Here is a 17,443-nt window from a genome sequence, read left to right on the forward strand (position 1 = left end):
TGTCTAGTAGTTCCAAACATGAATATGGCATCTGTAGCAATAATGCACAATATGTCATCACTAGTCCTTGCTCTTTGCACTTAAACAACTCGAGAATAACAACACTGATATTCAATGTCCGTAACTGTCGCCTGGCAGAAAAACATTATTTAAAAAATAAAATCTTTCAGGTCACTTTTTTTATTATAGAGGAAGTGAACAGTAAACACCGCATCGTATTCTTGTGTTGTATTCCCACTTAATTCAATAGTATTGAATTACATGTACAATCACGATTAGTTATATACTATTATCATGTCTTATGTAGTGGCAAATTATGAAAATAAATCGCGCATTATGAAAAAAGTTATGCGTGTGTTGACGCTTTAAATTGTACATTGAATACGTTCGATGAGAACAAAAGAGATAATAGCGAAAACTGGACTTTCTCGTTGTTAGGCAACTCATGGATAGAAACGACTCTATGCCAACGTAGTGCTGAATAATTATTACATTGAGCGTTGAACAATGTAAAGAGTCATTAAAAATTGAAGCATATTTTCTGATTGTCACGCCATATAAGACAAACATTGCCAATAGTGACGGAAACTTGATCTAGCCATTGAATGTAGAGCACTATAACAACCATATGAACCAAATAACTTTATATGGTTCAATTCACTCCTCCGCAATTTAAATAAAGTGTCTCTAAAATACTCACCACTATCATGAAAATTAGATTTCCTATTTATGTACTAAAAATGCTTTAAAAAATGCTCAGTAAAAACGACTCGACCTAAAAACATTGTACCACGTTATCTACAAATGTAGTCGATTAAATCTAAACGTCTGTAAAATTGCATAAAGATACCGCGGAAAGACAGATTTGGCCAATTCAAGAAAAAAATAAAAATATTCAGATACGACGTCACAAACAAAAATTACTGAAGTATTGTTACACTAAACGTTAAGCTATGTTATATGTCAGTACACAGTTGAAGCAACAGCCATTTTATATAATGCCAGTTTGAGTTAAAATGTAATCAATTAAATTGTCTATAGTCCAATATAACAATCATATGAACTTCTCCACAATTTAAATTAAATGTCTTGATTCTGAAATACTCACCACTATCGCGCAAAAAAAGACTTCCTACTTAAGTCATGTAAAAAAAATACTAAATATTCCCTCAGAAAACAAAATGCTGGGTAGAAACGATTTGACGCCAACGGACCTGGACACAATAACCACTTTATCTACAAATTAACCAATCGTAATCCTCGTAAAATTGTGTTCACGGTGATTTGTTTAAACAACAACCATGACAAATTCCGCGAACAGAGAGGAGGTGTATTTCGCCGAATATGTTCCTTATATCATGAAACAAACAGTGTATGAACATAAATTAGTTTAGTACTATCATGGCAGTATGGGGAAGACTGTAGTCGATTAAATCGAGCGGATGGTAAAATTGTATAAACATAAAATAAGACACCACAAACACAAATTCTACTAAAGAATTATCACACTAAACTTTAGTTATATGTTAGTACAAAGTTGAAGCAATAACCATTTTCTGATTTTAACGCCACGTAAGATAAACAATGTCATTAATGACGGACCCTTGATCAAAACATTTTGTGTAGTGCACTATAACAACTGTTTGAATTTATCGGCAATTTAAATTAAGTGTCTCGATTTCCAAATACACGCGAAACTAAGACTTCTTATTTAGGTCTTTTAAAAGATGCTAAACAGTTATTCATAAAACAATAGGCTAGGTAGAATTGGCTTGATGCAAACGAACATAGAGACAATGACCACTTTATCTACAAATTAACCAATCGTAACTATCGTAATAGGTGACGTACAATTGTGTTCAAGGTGATTTGTTTTAACAAAAATTGTGACAAATAAGAAGTGTAATTCTCTAAATATGTTTCTTAAATCGTGGAACGCACAGTGTATGAATATAAATTAGATTGATATTATCATGCCAGGCAGGGTGAGATTATTATCGATTAATTCTAAGGGAGGGTAAAAATGCGAGAAGTACGCTGCAGAAAGACAGATTTGAACAATTAAAGAAATACAATCAGATGAGACACACAATGTGCACTAAAAATGTCACACTAAACTTTAGTCTACGTTAGATGTCAGTTCAAAGTTGAAACAACAGCCATTTTCTAATTTTCACGCCATGTAAGTTAAACGGTACCATTAGTGACGGACCCTTGATCAAGCCACTGTCTGTAGTGCATTATAACAACCATATTAACTTCTCCGCAATTAAAATTAAGTGTCTCCATTCTCAAATACTGACCACTATTGCGAAAACTAGATTTCCTCGTTATGTCTTGTACAAAATGCCAAAATATCTCGCAGGAAACAAAATACTGGGTAGAAACGACTCGATGCAAACGAACTCGAAGATAAGAACCACATTATCTACAAATCAGCTAATCGTAAACCTCTTAATAGGTGACACAAAATTGTGTGCATTTCATTTTTTTAACAACAACTATGACAAATTCTCCGTAACAAAGAAGAGGTGTAATTCTCCGAATATGTTACGTATATCGTAAACTAAAGTGTATGAATAATGTAGTTTACTACTATCATGGCAGTCTGGGTAAGAATGTAGTCAATTAAATCGAAACAACGGTAAAATTGCACAAACTATGCTGCGGAAAGACAGATTTGTGCAATTCAAGAAAAAAAAATATTCAGATATGACACCGCAAACAAAAAGTTCACTAAAGTATTGTCACAATAAACTTTAGTCAATGTTTTATGTCAGTACAAAATTAAAGCATCAACTGCAAATATATATGCCAGTCTGGGTGAGAATGTAGTCGATTTAATCAAAACGACGATGAAATCGCATTAACGGTGCTGCAGAAAGACAGATTTGGCCAATTCAAGAAAAATATTCAGATATGACACCGCAAATAAAAAATGCACTAAAAAATTGTGACTATAGACTATGTTATATGTCAGAACAAAGTTGAAGCAACAGCCAATTTAGGATTGTCACGCCACGTAAGATAAACAGTGCCATTAGTAAAGGACCTTGATCAGACCATTGTGTCTAATGCACTATAATGCTGGGTAAAAACGACTCGATGACAACGAACGTGGAGACAAGGACCACGTTATCTACAAATCAGCCAATCGTAACTCTCGTAGGAGGTGACGAACAATTGAGTCCATGGTGATTTACTTAACAACAACTATGACAAATTCTTCGTAACAAAAAGAGGTGAATATATTCCTTATATCGTGGAGCAAACGGTGTCTGAATATAACTTACTTTGCTACTAACATGGTGGTCTAGGTAAGAAAATATTCAATTAAATTGAAACGACGATAGAATTGCATAAAAGGTACTGCGGAAAAACAGATTTGTGCAATTAAAGAAAAATTAACATATTGTGATAAGACACCGCAAACAAGAAGTTCACTAAAGTATTGTCACGATAAACTTTAGTCTATGTTTTATGTCAGTACAAAATTAAAGTAACAGCTGCAATTTTATATCATGCCAGTCTGGGTGAGAATGTAGTGGAGTAAATTGAAACGACGGTGAAATTGCGTTACGGGTGATGCCGAAAAACAAAGACATATTTGGCCAATTCAAAAAAAAATATTCAGATAAGACACCACAAACAAAAAAATGCACTAAAGAATTGTCACACTAAACTTTAGTTTATGTTATATGTCAGGAAAAAGTTAAAGCAACACCCAATTTATGATTGTTACGCCACATAATATAAACAGTGCCGTTAGTGACGAACCCTCGATCAACCATTGTCTCTAGTCCACTTTAATAACATATGAACTCAACCGCAATTTAAATTAACTGCCTCGCTCCTCAAATACTCACTACTGTCGCGAAAAACGGACCTCATAATTATGTCTTGTAAGAATGCTAAAAATATTCTCAGAAAACAAAATGCTGGGTTAAAACGACTCAACACCGAGGGACCTAGAGACAATGACAACGTTATTTACAAATCAGCCAATCGTTACTCTCGCAATGTGTGACATACAATTGTGCCCATGGTGATTTTTTAACAACAACTATGACACACTGTACGTAAAAAAGAAGAGGTGATATTCTCCCAATATGTTACTTATATCATGGACAAAAAAAGTTCATGAATATAATTTAGTATAATATTATCATGCCAGTCAGGTTGAGAATATACTCGATTAATTCGAAGCGAGGGTAAAAATGCGTGAAGTATGCTGCAGAAAGACAGATTTTGCCAATTCAAGAAAAACATACAGATGAGACACCGCAAATCAAAATTGCACAAACGAATTGTCACACTAAACTTTATTCTATATTATATGTCAGTACAATTTTGAAGCAACAGCCACTTTCTAACTTTCACGCCACGTAAACTGAACAGTGTCATTATTGGCGGAGCCTTGATCACGCCATTTTCTGTAGCCAACTATAACAACCATATGAACATCTCCGTAATTTAAATTAAGTGTCTCGATTCTAAAATACTCACCTCTCTTGCGAAAACTAGACTAACTACTTGGGTCTTGTAAACAAATGCTACAAATTCTGTTAGAAAACAAAAAGCTGGGAAGAAACTACTTGACGCCAACGGACCTAGAGAAAATGACCACGTTAGCTACTACTATCGTAGGTAAAATTGCATAAAGGTTACCGCGGAAAAGACAAATGTGGCCAATTCAGGAAAAATATTCAATAAAACGCCACAAACAATTTTCACTAATGAATTGTAATGCTAAATGTTATGCTATGTTATATGTCAGTACAAAGTTGAAGCAACAACCATTTTCAGATTTTCACGCAACGTTAGATAAACAGTGCCATTAATGATGATAACAACCGAATGAACCTCTCCCCAATTTTAAATTAAATGTCTCGTATCTGAAATACTCACCACTCTCGCGAAAACAAGATCCTACTTAAGTCATGTAAAAGAAATGCTACAAATTCTCTCAGAAAACAAAATGCTGGGTAGAAACGACTCGATGCCAACGAACCTCGACACAATGACCACGTTATCTAAAAAATAGCCAATCGTAATCCTCGTAATAGGCGACGTACAATTGTGTCCATGGTGATTTGTTTAAACAACAACAATGAAGAATTCTGCAAGTAATATGTCAGTACAAAGTTGAAGCAACAGCCATTCTCTGATTTTCACGCCACGTAAGATAAACAAGGTCATTAATGACGGACCCTTGATCAAAACATTTTGTGTAGTGCACTATAACAACAGTATAAACTTATCGGCAATTTAAATTAAGTGTCTCGATTTCCAAATACACGCGAAAACTAAGACTTCTCAGTTAGGTCTTTTAAAAGATGCTACAAAAGTTATTCATAAAACAATAGGCTAGGTAGTATTGGCTTGATGCAAACGAACATGGATACCATGACCACGTTATCTACAAGTTAGCTTATCGTAACCCTCGTAATAGGTGATGTACAACTGTGTCCATGGTGATTTGTTTGAATAACAACCATGACGAATTCTGCCAACAGAGAGAGGGTCTAATTCGCACAATATGTTCCTTATATCATGAAACAAACAGAGCATGAACATAAATTAGTTTACAACTATCATGGCAGTCTGGATAAGAATATAGCCGATTAAATCGAAAGGATGGTAAAATTGTATAAACATAAGATAAGACACCACAAACGGAAATTGCACTAAAGAATTATCACACTAAACTTTAATTATTATTCAGTACAAAGTTGAAGCAACAGCCGTTCTCTGATTTTTACGCCACGTAAGATAAACAGTGCCATTAATGATGACAACAACCGTATTAAATTATCCGTAATTTAAATTAGATGTCTCTATTCTGAAATTCTCACCACACTCGCGAAAACTAGACTTCCTACTTAAGTTCTGTAAACAAAATACTAATTTTTTTTTCACCAAACAAAATGCTGGGTAGAAATGACTCGACGCCAACGGACCAGTACACAATGACCACGTTATCTACAAATTAGCCTATCGTAAACCTCGTAATAGGTGACGTACAATTGTGTCTATGGTGATTTGTTTAAATAACAACCATGACGGATTCTGCGAACAGAGAGGGGTGCAATTCGCTGAATATGTTCCTTATATCATGAAACAAACAGTGTATGAATATAAATTAGTTTACTACTATCATGGCAGTATGGGTAAGAATATAGTCGCTTAAATCGAAAGTATGGTAAAATTGTATAAACATACGATAAAACACCACAAACAAATATTCTACTAAAGAACTATAACACTAAACTTTAGTTATATGTCAGTAAGAAGTTGAGGCAACAGCCATTTTCTGATATTCACGCCACATAAGATAAACAGTGCCATTGGAAACGATAAAAACCATATGAACTTCTCCGCAATTTAAATTAAATGTCTCTATTCTGAAAAACTCACCACTCCCGCGAAAACAAGACTTCCTACTTAAGTTTGTAAAAAACAATGCTCGACGCCAACGGACCAGTACACAATGACTACGTTATCTACAAACTGGCCAATCGTAACTCTCGTAATAGGTGACGTACAATTGTGTCCATAGTGATTTGTTTAAACAACAACCATGACGAATTCTGCGAACAGAGAGGGGGTGCAATTCTCTGAATATGTTACTTATATCATGAAACAAACAGTGTATGAATATAAATTAGTTTACTACTATTATGGCAGTATAGGTAAAAATATAGTCGATTAAATCGAAAGAATGGTAAAATTGTATAAACATAAGATAAGACACCACAAACAAAACTTGAACTAAAGAATTATCACACTAAACTTTATTTATTTGTCAGTAAAAAATTGAAGCAACAGCCATTTTCTGATTTTCACGCCACGTAAGATAAACAGTGCCATTAATGACGATAACAACCGTATGAAATCTTCTGAAATTTAAATGTCTATAATCTGAAATACTCACCACTTTCGCGAAAACTAGGCAAAATATGCTTAAAATTTTCTCAGCAAACAAAATGCTGGGTAGAAACAACTCGACGCCAACGAACCAGGACACAATGACCACGTTATCTACAGATTAGCCAATCGTAACCCTCATAATAGGGGACATAAAATTGTTTCCATGGTGATTTGTTTTAACAACAACATCTATGACAAATTCTGCGAACAGAGAGGAGGTGTAATTCTCCTAATATGTTCCTTATATCATGGAACAAACAGTATTGTCACACTACACTATGTTACATGTCAGTACAAAGTTGAAGCAATAGCCATTTTCTGATTTTCACGCCACGTAATAAAACAGTGTTATTAATGACGGTCCCTTGATCAAATTGACTTAAATTAACTAAAACTAAGACTTTTTTTAGGTCTTTGAAAACAATGCTAAACATTTTCCTATAAAACAAAAAGCTGGGTAGAAACAGCTTGACGCCAACGGACATGGAGACAGTGACCAAGTGTACTGCAAATCAGCCTATAGTGACTCTCGCAAAAAAAGTAACGTACAATGTGTCAAAGCTATTTTGTCAACAACAAATATGACACTCTCCATAAAAAAAATGTGCTCATATTGTAGAACAAAGAGTGCATGTATTTAAACTATTTTTTTGACATAGCAGTCTAGAAAATTGGAACGGCGGTAATCAAACTGTAACTTCTAATCCCTCTCCTCATGTGGATATTTAAAAATGCCCTCATAGTCTCGTATTCAGAAGGCATTTACTGAACTGATATATTCACTGATATTTTTAATTTTCACAAGCAACTCCAAACTTAAATTTGAGCAAATCATTAGCGGGTGAACTAAATTCATGACTGACTATGGTTTGTACTGCCAGGTCACTTCGTCTGGCATTAGTGCATGTTATCATACCAGGCATTGTTTTGCATAACACCACAACTATTTATGGTTTCAGGTGACAAAAATAGCCAACAGTGACGACCTTTGCAAACATAATGCAACCCTAAACTTTGATAAAATTAGTTTTTTTGATTGTGGACCAACTTAATTTAAATGGTAAAATTCTCCCTTCAACAACTGAAGTAAATGTCGCTATTCTCAAATACTCACCACTGTACAATGAAATATACTTGCTTGTTGTTTGTCCACTTATTCAGTGTAACAGGGAAGCTACTAATAATTCTATTAAGAACACGGCTGAGTAGAAACGACTCGACGCCAACGGGCCTGGAAACAAAAATCACGTTATCTACAGTTCAGCCAATTATAACGTGTGTAATAAGTGACGTACATTGAGTCAAAGTTTATTTAGTTAACACTAATTATGACATACTCCCGATAATGCAGCAGAAGTTTACTCATATCGTAGAAAAAATAGTGCATGCAACAACAGTTTTTCAACTTCGCCGTACCAGTCTGGAAGGTTGAAACGGCGGTATTCGGACTCGAGTCTGTCGTCCATCTTCTTGTTTCCTAGGCGAAATGTCGCCATTCTACAGTACAAAGTTGAAGCAACAGCCATTTTCTGATAATTTTCACGCCATGTAAGTTAAACAGTGCCATTAGTGACCGCATCCTTGATTAATACATTGTCTATAGTCCACCATAACAACCATATGAACTTTCACGCAATTTAAATTAAATGTCTCTATTCTGAAATACTCGCCACTCTCGCGAGAACTAGACTTCCTTATTAAGTCTTGTCAACAAATTGCTACAAAATTCGCTCAGAAAACAAAATACTGGGTAGAAACGACTCGACGCCAACGAACCTAGAGACAGTGACGGCGGTATCTACAAATCAGCCAATCGTAACCCTCGTAATTGGTGACGTACAATTGAGTCCATGGTGGGTTTTTTAACAACAACTATGACAAATTCTTCTTAACAAAGAAGAGGTTTAATTCTCCGAATATGTTCCTCAGATCGTGGAGCAAACAGTGTATGAATATAAATTAGTTTACCACTAATATGGCAGTCTGGGTAAGAATGTAGTCAATTGAATAGAAACGACGGTAAAATTGCGTAAATGGTGCTGCGGAAAGACAGATTTGTGCAATTCAAGAAAAAATTAAAATATTCAGATATATTTTGCGTATTCAAGAAAAACACGAGACACCGCAAATAAAAATCGCGAAAACGAATTTCCACATTAAACTTTAGTCTGTGTTATATGTCAAGACAAAGTTGAAGCAATAGGCATTTTCTAATTTTCACGCCACGTAAATTGAACAGTGCCATTAGTGACTGCCCCTTGATCAAGCCATTGTTTGTAGCCAACTATAACAACCATATGAACTTCTCAGCAATTTAAATTAAATGTCTCTATTCTGAAATACTCACCACTCTCGCAAAAACTAGACTTACTACTTGAGTTCTGTAAAGAAAATTCTAAAAATTCTCTCAGAAAACATAATGCAGGGTAGAAACTATTCGACGTCGACGGACCTGAAGACAATGATCACGTTATCTGCAAATTAGCCAATCGTAACCTTCGTAATAGGTGACGTACAATTGTGTTAATAGTGATTTGTTTAAACAACTTCCATGACATATTCTCCGAATAGAGAGGAGGTGTAATTCTCCGAATATGTTCTTTATATCATGAATCAAACAGTGCATGAATATAAATTATTTTACTACTATCATGGCAGTCTGGGTAAGATTACAGTCGATTAAATTGAAAGGATGGTAAGATAAACGTAAGATAAACAGTGCCATTAATGACGAACCCTTGATCAAAACATTTTGTGTAGTGCACTGTAACATCTATATAAACTACTCCATAATTTAAATTAATTGTCTCTATTCTCAAATACTCACGACAACTAAGATTTCTAAGTTTGGTCTTTTAAAAATGCTAAGAATGGCTAAGAATGTAGTTAATTGAATCGAAAGGACGGTAAAATTGCATGAACGGTGCTGCATAAAAAAAATCGTCCAATTCAATAAAAAAATAACAATATTCAGATGAGACACTGCAAACAAAAATTGCACTAAAGAATTGTCCCACTAAACATTAGTCTTTGTTATATGTCAGTACAAAGCTGAAACAACAGCCATTTTCTGATTTTCACGCCAAGTAATTTAAACAGTGCCATTGGTGACGGACCCGTAATCAAGCCATTGTCTGTAGTTCACTATAACAACCATATTACTTCTTCTTTAAAGTAAATGTCTGTATTCTGAAATACTCACCACTCTCGCGAAAATTAGACTTCCTACTTAAGTCTTATAAAAAAAATGCTAAAAATTCTCTCAGAAAACACAATGCTGGGTAGAAATGACTCGACGCCAACAGACCTGGAGACAATGACTACGTTATCTACAAATCAGCCAATCGTAACCCTCGTAATAGGTGACGTACAATTGTGTCCATGGTGATTTGTTTAAACAACAACCATGACGAATTTTCCAAACAGAGAGAAGGTGTAATTCTCAGAATATGTTCCTTATATCATGGAACAAACAGTGTATGAATATAAATTAGTTTACTACTATCATGGCAGTATGGGAAAGAATATAGTCGATAAAATCGAAAGGATGGAAAAATGTTGTAAACATAAGATAAGACACCACAAAGAAAAATTGCACTAAAGAATTATCACACTGAACTTTAATTATATGTCAGTACAACTTTGAAGCAACAGCCATTTTCTGATGTTCACGCCACGTAAGATAAACAGTGTTAATAATGACGGACCCTTGATCAAATTGACCTGAATTATTTAAACATTTTCTCATAAAACAAAAAAAGCTGGGTAGAAACGGCTTGACGCCAACGGACATGGAGACAGTGACCACGTTTTCAACAAATCAGACAATAGTAACTCTTGTAAAAAAAGTAACGTACAATGTGTCAAAGCAAATATGACACTCTCCATAACGGAGAAAAATGTAATCAAACTCTAACTTCTAATCCCTCTCCTCATGTCATAGGTTGATATTTAAAAATGTCCTCATAGTATCGACTTCAGAAGGCATTTACTAAACTGATATATTCACTGATATATTTAATATTCACAAGCAACTCCAAATTTAAATTTGAGCAAATCATTAGCGGGTGAACTAAATTTATGACTGACTATTATTTGCAGTGCCAGGTCCCTTCGTCTGGCTTTAGTGCATGTTATCATACCAAACATCGTTTTGTACAACACAACAACTATTTATGGTTTCAGGTGACAAACATAGCCAACAGTGAAGACCTTTGCAAACATAATTCAACCCTAGACTTTGACACATTTAGTTTTTTGATTAGGACCAACGTAATTTAAATGGTAAAATTCACCCTTCCACAACTGTACTAACATGTCGCTATTCTCAAATACTCACCTCTGTACAGTGAAGTATACTTGCTTGTTGTTTGTCCACTTATTCAGTGTAACAGAGAAGCTACTAACAATTCTCCTAAGAACACGGCTTGTTAGAAACGACTCAACGCCAATGGGCCCGAAAACAATGATCACGTTATCTACAGTTCAGCCAATTGTAACGTTTGTAATAAGTGACGTACATTGTGTCAAAGTTTATATAGTTATCAATAATTATGACATACTCCCGTAAAGCAGAGGCGGTCTACTCATATCGTAGAAAAAATAATGCATGTAACTAAAGTTGTTCAACTTCGCCGTACCAGTCTGGAAAATTGAAACGGAGGTAACCGGTCTCGAGCCTGTCATCCATCTTCTTGTGTCCTAGGTGAATACTTAAAAAAATCGTATGTTCTTGAATTTAGAAGGCATTTACTAAACTGATATATTCAGATATATATTGAATAATCTCAAGTAAAATCCGATTTTTTTTGGAAAATCAATAGGGTATAGATTAAATATATGAGTGACTATAGACAGCAGTGTCTGCTAACTTGTCTGGCAATTTTGCGCTTTATCAAACCAATCATCGTTTTGCACAACATCACAACTATTTATGGATTAAGGTGATACTACCTCAACATAGGATTGATAAAATCAAACTCTGTGTCGATTTGTATTATGTGATAAATTTGTCGTCAATTTTCACACATCTACATATGTATCAGTTTTTGTGCACTAAAATCATATTGCCATTTGATAGTGACAGGGTTGTTTATCCCTGCCTTGTAGTCCCAAACATGAATTATGCAAGTCTGGGTTAAAATGTAATCGATTAAATCAAAACATCGGTAAAATTGCATAAAGGGTCATGCGGAAACAGAGATTTGGCCGATTCAAGACACATATTCAGAGAAAACGCCGCAAACAAAAAAATGCACTTAAGAATTGTCACGCTAAACTTTCATCAATATTATATATCAGTACAAAGTTGAAGCAAAATCCAATTTCTGATTGTCTAGCCACGGAAAATAAATAGTGTCGTAAAAGACGGATCATTGATCAAAACATTTTGTGTAGTGCACTGTAACAACTATATTAACTTCTCCGCAATTTAAATTAAGTGTCTCGATTCTCAAATACACCTTTGGAAACATAATGTAACCCTGAACTTTGATACATTATTTTTTTTGATTATGGACCAACTTAATTTAATTGGTAAAATTCACATTCTACAAATGAACTAAAATGTCGCTATTCTACAGTTCAAAGATGAAACAACAGCCATTTTCAGGATTTCACGCAACGTTAGATAAGCAGTGGTATTAATGACGGACCCTTGATCCAGCCATAGTCTGTAGGCCACTGAAACAACATATATATTCACAAGCAACTCCGAATGTAAATTTCAGCAAATTATTAGCGTGTGAACTAAACTGATGACTGAATACGGTTTGCAGTGCCAGGTCACCTCGACTGCTATTAGTGCACGTTATCATACCAAGCATCGTTTTGCATAACACCACAACTATTTATGTTTTTTTAGGTCACAAAAATAGCCAACAGTGACGACCTTTGCAAATAAATGCAACCCTAAACTTTGATACATTTAGTTTTTTATTATGGTCCAACTTAATTTAAGTCGTCAAATTCAACCTTCCACAATTGAACTAAAATGTCGCATTCCACAGTACAAAGTTGAAGCAACAGCCATTTTATGATTTTCACGCAACGTAAGATAAACAGTGTCATTAATGACGGACCCTCTATCAAGCCATCGTCTGTTGACCACTGTAACAACATATGAACGTCTCCGCAATTTAAATTAAGTGTCTCGATTCTGAAATACCCACGACTCTCACTAAAATCTTGACTTTATACTTAGGTTTTGCAATAACAAAAAAAAACTATAAATTTTCTCAGTAAACGAATTGCTAGGTTAAAACGACTAGACGCCGACGGACGTGGAGACAATAACCACGTTATCTACAAATCAGCCAATCGTTACTAGGGTTCTGACTTTGTCTCATAGATGTCTATTACTCTATACAACGCAACTATATCTCACCCACCACATAATGTTCGTGCCGAGACCAAGATCGAATGTGGATTTTGTTGCTGAACTCACAACATTCTACAAGCAAATTGGTAACCTCTACAAGTAAACTCATCAGCAGGTTACAACTGATCATTTGAACTCTATTAATATTTTTGATTCGATTAATTGACATTCTCATCTCAATCTTTCAACTACTCTCAAACTTCAATCCCATTTATTCGTGACATTATTTCTGATTAACTTACCGCTACCAATGTTGGTATATTGGGATTACAGTGGAATACTCATATCATACAATGAAAATTAAAACACCTGCGATACCGTCTTTAAACGAAGTAACGTGAAATCGTGGCTTATACTGCCAGGGTATATGACCCACTTGGTCTATCTACACCTATACAAATTCAAGCGAAATTAATCATATAGTCCCTCTGGAAAAGTAATCATGACTGGGATCAACCTATTGCTAGTGAACTCTTGGATGAATGGAAATTTCTACTAAAGACCATCATAACATTTGCAATATCGATATACCACGACAATATTTCACTACTGATGTAAATAACGTCGTGCTTCATGTATTCTCCGATGCCTCCATGCGTGCATATGGAGCAACCGCGTATATACTCACGGAAACTGGCGAATCTTGTCTCGTGAAAAACCAATCTCTTACTCTTCCCCGTCTCGAATTAATGGGAGCAGTTGTAGGAACACGACGTGTTTTTCGCCGTATCGTTCGTTGTGAAATACAAAATATGTCTGAATTCTAAAACATAATCAAGAATTTCGACATGTACACACTGTATCTAATCCTTCTCACCCGAGGATTATCCCCAGAAGATTTAGAACAATCTACTCTATGGTGGATGGGACCAAGCTGGTTGTCTGATTGAGAGAAATGGCCGGAATGCAAGTTGTTTGATACTAAAGATGTATCCGAAAATTCATCATCCAAATCAGCGAATCATCGTGAAATCGAAGACGAAAGTGTAACCGGAAGTGCCGCTGATATTCAAGTGTGTGTGTGTGTGCCCAGAAACGAAAGCGTGTATGAAGGACAGGAAAACGCACGAACCAATCCCATTCAAGATACAATCGTGACCGAAACCACTCGTGACATAAACCTTAGTGTTTGTGTAACCGAAATTGACAAAATCAAAAGACTCTGTCTCCTTCAATCACATTTCCGTGGGCAATACTCAAACTGATCGACGTCTTGATTTTTCTACTGTACCGAACACTACCTAAATTACCCGGACATCTACGCAGCTGGGAAGTGGAAGCGCGCACAATTCATCGGTGGCGGCGCTGTTAAATGTTTTTTGCATCTCTCATGTACGCTTACGGCTTTCACAATTTATCCAGTACGTGTCAAATCGGTGAAGATATTAAATATAGATATAATGGCACAGTATCTAGATATTTAATACGAATATTATTTCTTAAATATTTCAGAGCAGAATGTATCACTGATCCAACACTTTTTTCTGCATACTATGGTCAATCACATATTTTTCCACGCTCTATTGATATGATATCTCTATTATTTTATGACAAATTCGATGTTTACTTGGGAAGAAGCACTCATCAGTTCATCATATTTACTAACTGCTTTTAAAATCGAGAACACGAGGAAAGTTTTAAATATTCATCTATGGCACGAGAAGGACAATCACAAGTTAGAGTCTGGTTACCGCCGTTTCGATTTTCCAGACTGTTATGACAATATTAAAATAATTTAGAAACACTATTCCACGATATGAGTAATTTATAGGGAAGGTAGCCTCTTTCCATTATGGAAATAAGTCATAGTTGTTATTAACTTTTTGATTTGTTAACATGTACAAGCTAGACACAGAAGACAAACACAATATTGCATGACAGGGGCTGCAGAAATGATGATAATCAGATAAGTAACAAAAGTAGCACAAGTTACACTAATTTAACAACCTCCCTCCCTTATTGAATGTTTTACAGTCTAAGGCTGATTTACTTGAGTGTCTGGACGCATGGCCGATAATACAACAAGTGATGCAGTGACAATATGCAAATGAGCGGCACAATACCAAAGCGACCCAACCTTTATCAACACTCAATCGACGCACTGAACTTTATACTACGTCTGATTGCGACGCCACTTAAAACAAAATGACTAATAGTGTAACAGACCTTTGGTCAAACAATAGTAAGTTTTGCACTGAAACAAGTATAATGCAACCCTTTATACACAAACTATAACCCATTTAGCTTTTTGATTATGTCGCATACGACTTGTTTACCACTTCCGTGTGACTGAGAATGTTCTAGAACCGTACTGTGTCTGGGTGGAATTTTTAGAAGCTGGTTGAATATGTAATAGGACACTGTAGAAGGCAATAGAAGGTAATGGAACATTCTAGAAATTTGTAGTAAATTCCAGACTTATTATGTATGCTGATGTAATGGGCTATTTAGACAGTATGGGTATATATAGGGGAGTTGTTCAGCACTGAGATCAGATCGGAGATCTCGTTGAATTGTATTGGAGTTTAAGTATCTAGTTATTGGAGTAGTGGAGTTTTACCGCGTTATTGTATTTGATGTTTGCAGAGTATAATAATACGAGTACCAGTTGAAACCTCATCTGTTGGCTCCGTGTTCGTATTTTATCATCGCCGCCAGGGAATTCTTTTTGTTACTGTTGCCATTTTGGTATTTGAACCATCACACATGTACTATACCAATTACGGTAATATTACGTTGCGTGTGACAGATTATATTATATACTTTGCTCGGGTACCATCAAATGATTACCCAGGGGCGGCGGCACGAAATGTTGCATGAAATCTAGACACTCTGGAAAGTTATTTCCTGCATTTTGAGGCGCAAATTTTGATGATACAAAGGGTTTCAGCTTGATTTTAGGGGGCGACGCCCCTCAAACATTTGTTTCTGCCCTCCTTGTGCCGCCGCCACTGTTTCCTCCACGAATGTATATACATGTGTCCTTGAACCGGATCGCATTTGTGCGAACCCGCCTGTAGATTCTATAAAATCAGTGGCTTTAACATATGTATATGAGCCTTTCCGTTTAATCACGTCACGTGGCAGATGAATGATTAACACACAGGCAATCACAGGCGCATATTTACAATGCTTGATCAGAAACTTTATATGAGTGGAAGCGTTCGAAGGCCATCGGTATGTACATATGAATATCGGTTTAAAGGTCAACAGCTTCTGGTGCATTTTGGGAAGGGGTATTACCCTTGTGACATATCTTATGTCAGCGTTAGCAAAAGTGTATCTGGAATCTTCCCGGTACTCAATTAGATCGCCATTGAGGGCGCTTCGCTCAAAATTTACATTTTTGCCCTAAAAAAGTGATTTAAACGTTTCTATTCCTAACATAGGCCAACAAAAGATCGGCCTGACCGTGAGAAAGGGGGTTAAAACATCGGTGAATACCAGTATACCCTAACTGTGTGAGTTCATGACTTCAGGTCTTTGCGATTGCTACTAGAACATTTGTTTCATCACGGAGAACCAGATTTCCCTAAAACTGGCTTTTTCGATACCAATTGCTACAAATATTTCAAAATTTAATGTACGTTTTCATACACAGGACTTGCTAAATAGCGGATTAAACATTAATTATAGCACAATAACAATGTTATGTGCTATACTTTTGATTAATTATACATCACTGATCATGAGACCCCAGGAAGAAGTGCCCTTCAAGGTTTATTTAAAACCACCATGGTCATCAGTCTACCTGACTAAACGCCAACAAATTTCAAACATTACTCTAATCAAATATTTTTTTGGATATTAATCATAGCGCTAAAATTCACGTGACATGTTATACTTTTATTCGTAATATTGGCAACTTCCGTGTTGTCTTATAGAAATGTGACCGCCGATCTACGTGTGCAATCACAGTTTTGAAATTCTGGCCCACCAGCTCACATTATTCACTATTATGATAACAAATCACAGCATTCTTATCAGCGCTCATACAAGTTCTCTAAAGCAAATAACGGAATGAGAAATAAAAAAATCAGAACGGGAAAAATGGATCGGACCCTTTTTAAACTTGTACAATATGTGGTTGCATCGACCACAGTCAATATTCTTTCAGTATAGTTTGCGAACTTT

At 35.6% G+C, this 17,443-nt stretch overlaps 1 protein-coding gene across 2 annotated transcripts in view; it reads right to left on the reverse strand.

Moving 5' to 3' along the window:
* Nucleotides 1-17,443, reverse strand: part of LOC146735495 (uncharacterized) — a 35,948-nt gene that overhangs the window by 3,688 nt on the left and 14,817 nt on the right. Inside the window, exon 1 of one of the 2 annotated variants that reach the window (XM_085506112.1) lies at nucleotides 6,418-6,483. The exons of the other annotated variant lie outside the window; for it this stretch is intronic. The gene's annotated coding sequence lies outside the window, so the exon portion shown is untranslated. Of the gene's footprint in view, nucleotides 1-6,417; nucleotides 6,484-17,443 lie in introns of those variants that run through there. 2 annotated transcript variants of the gene reach the window in all.

Source organism: Saccoglossus kowalevskii, chromosome 12 (assembly GCF_978046115.1).
Source record: "Saccoglossus kowalevskii chromosome 12, keSacKowa6.1, whole genome shotgun sequence".
Lineage (NCBI taxonomy): Eukaryota > Metazoa > Hemichordata > Enteropneusta > Harrimaniidae > Saccoglossus > Saccoglossus kowalevskii.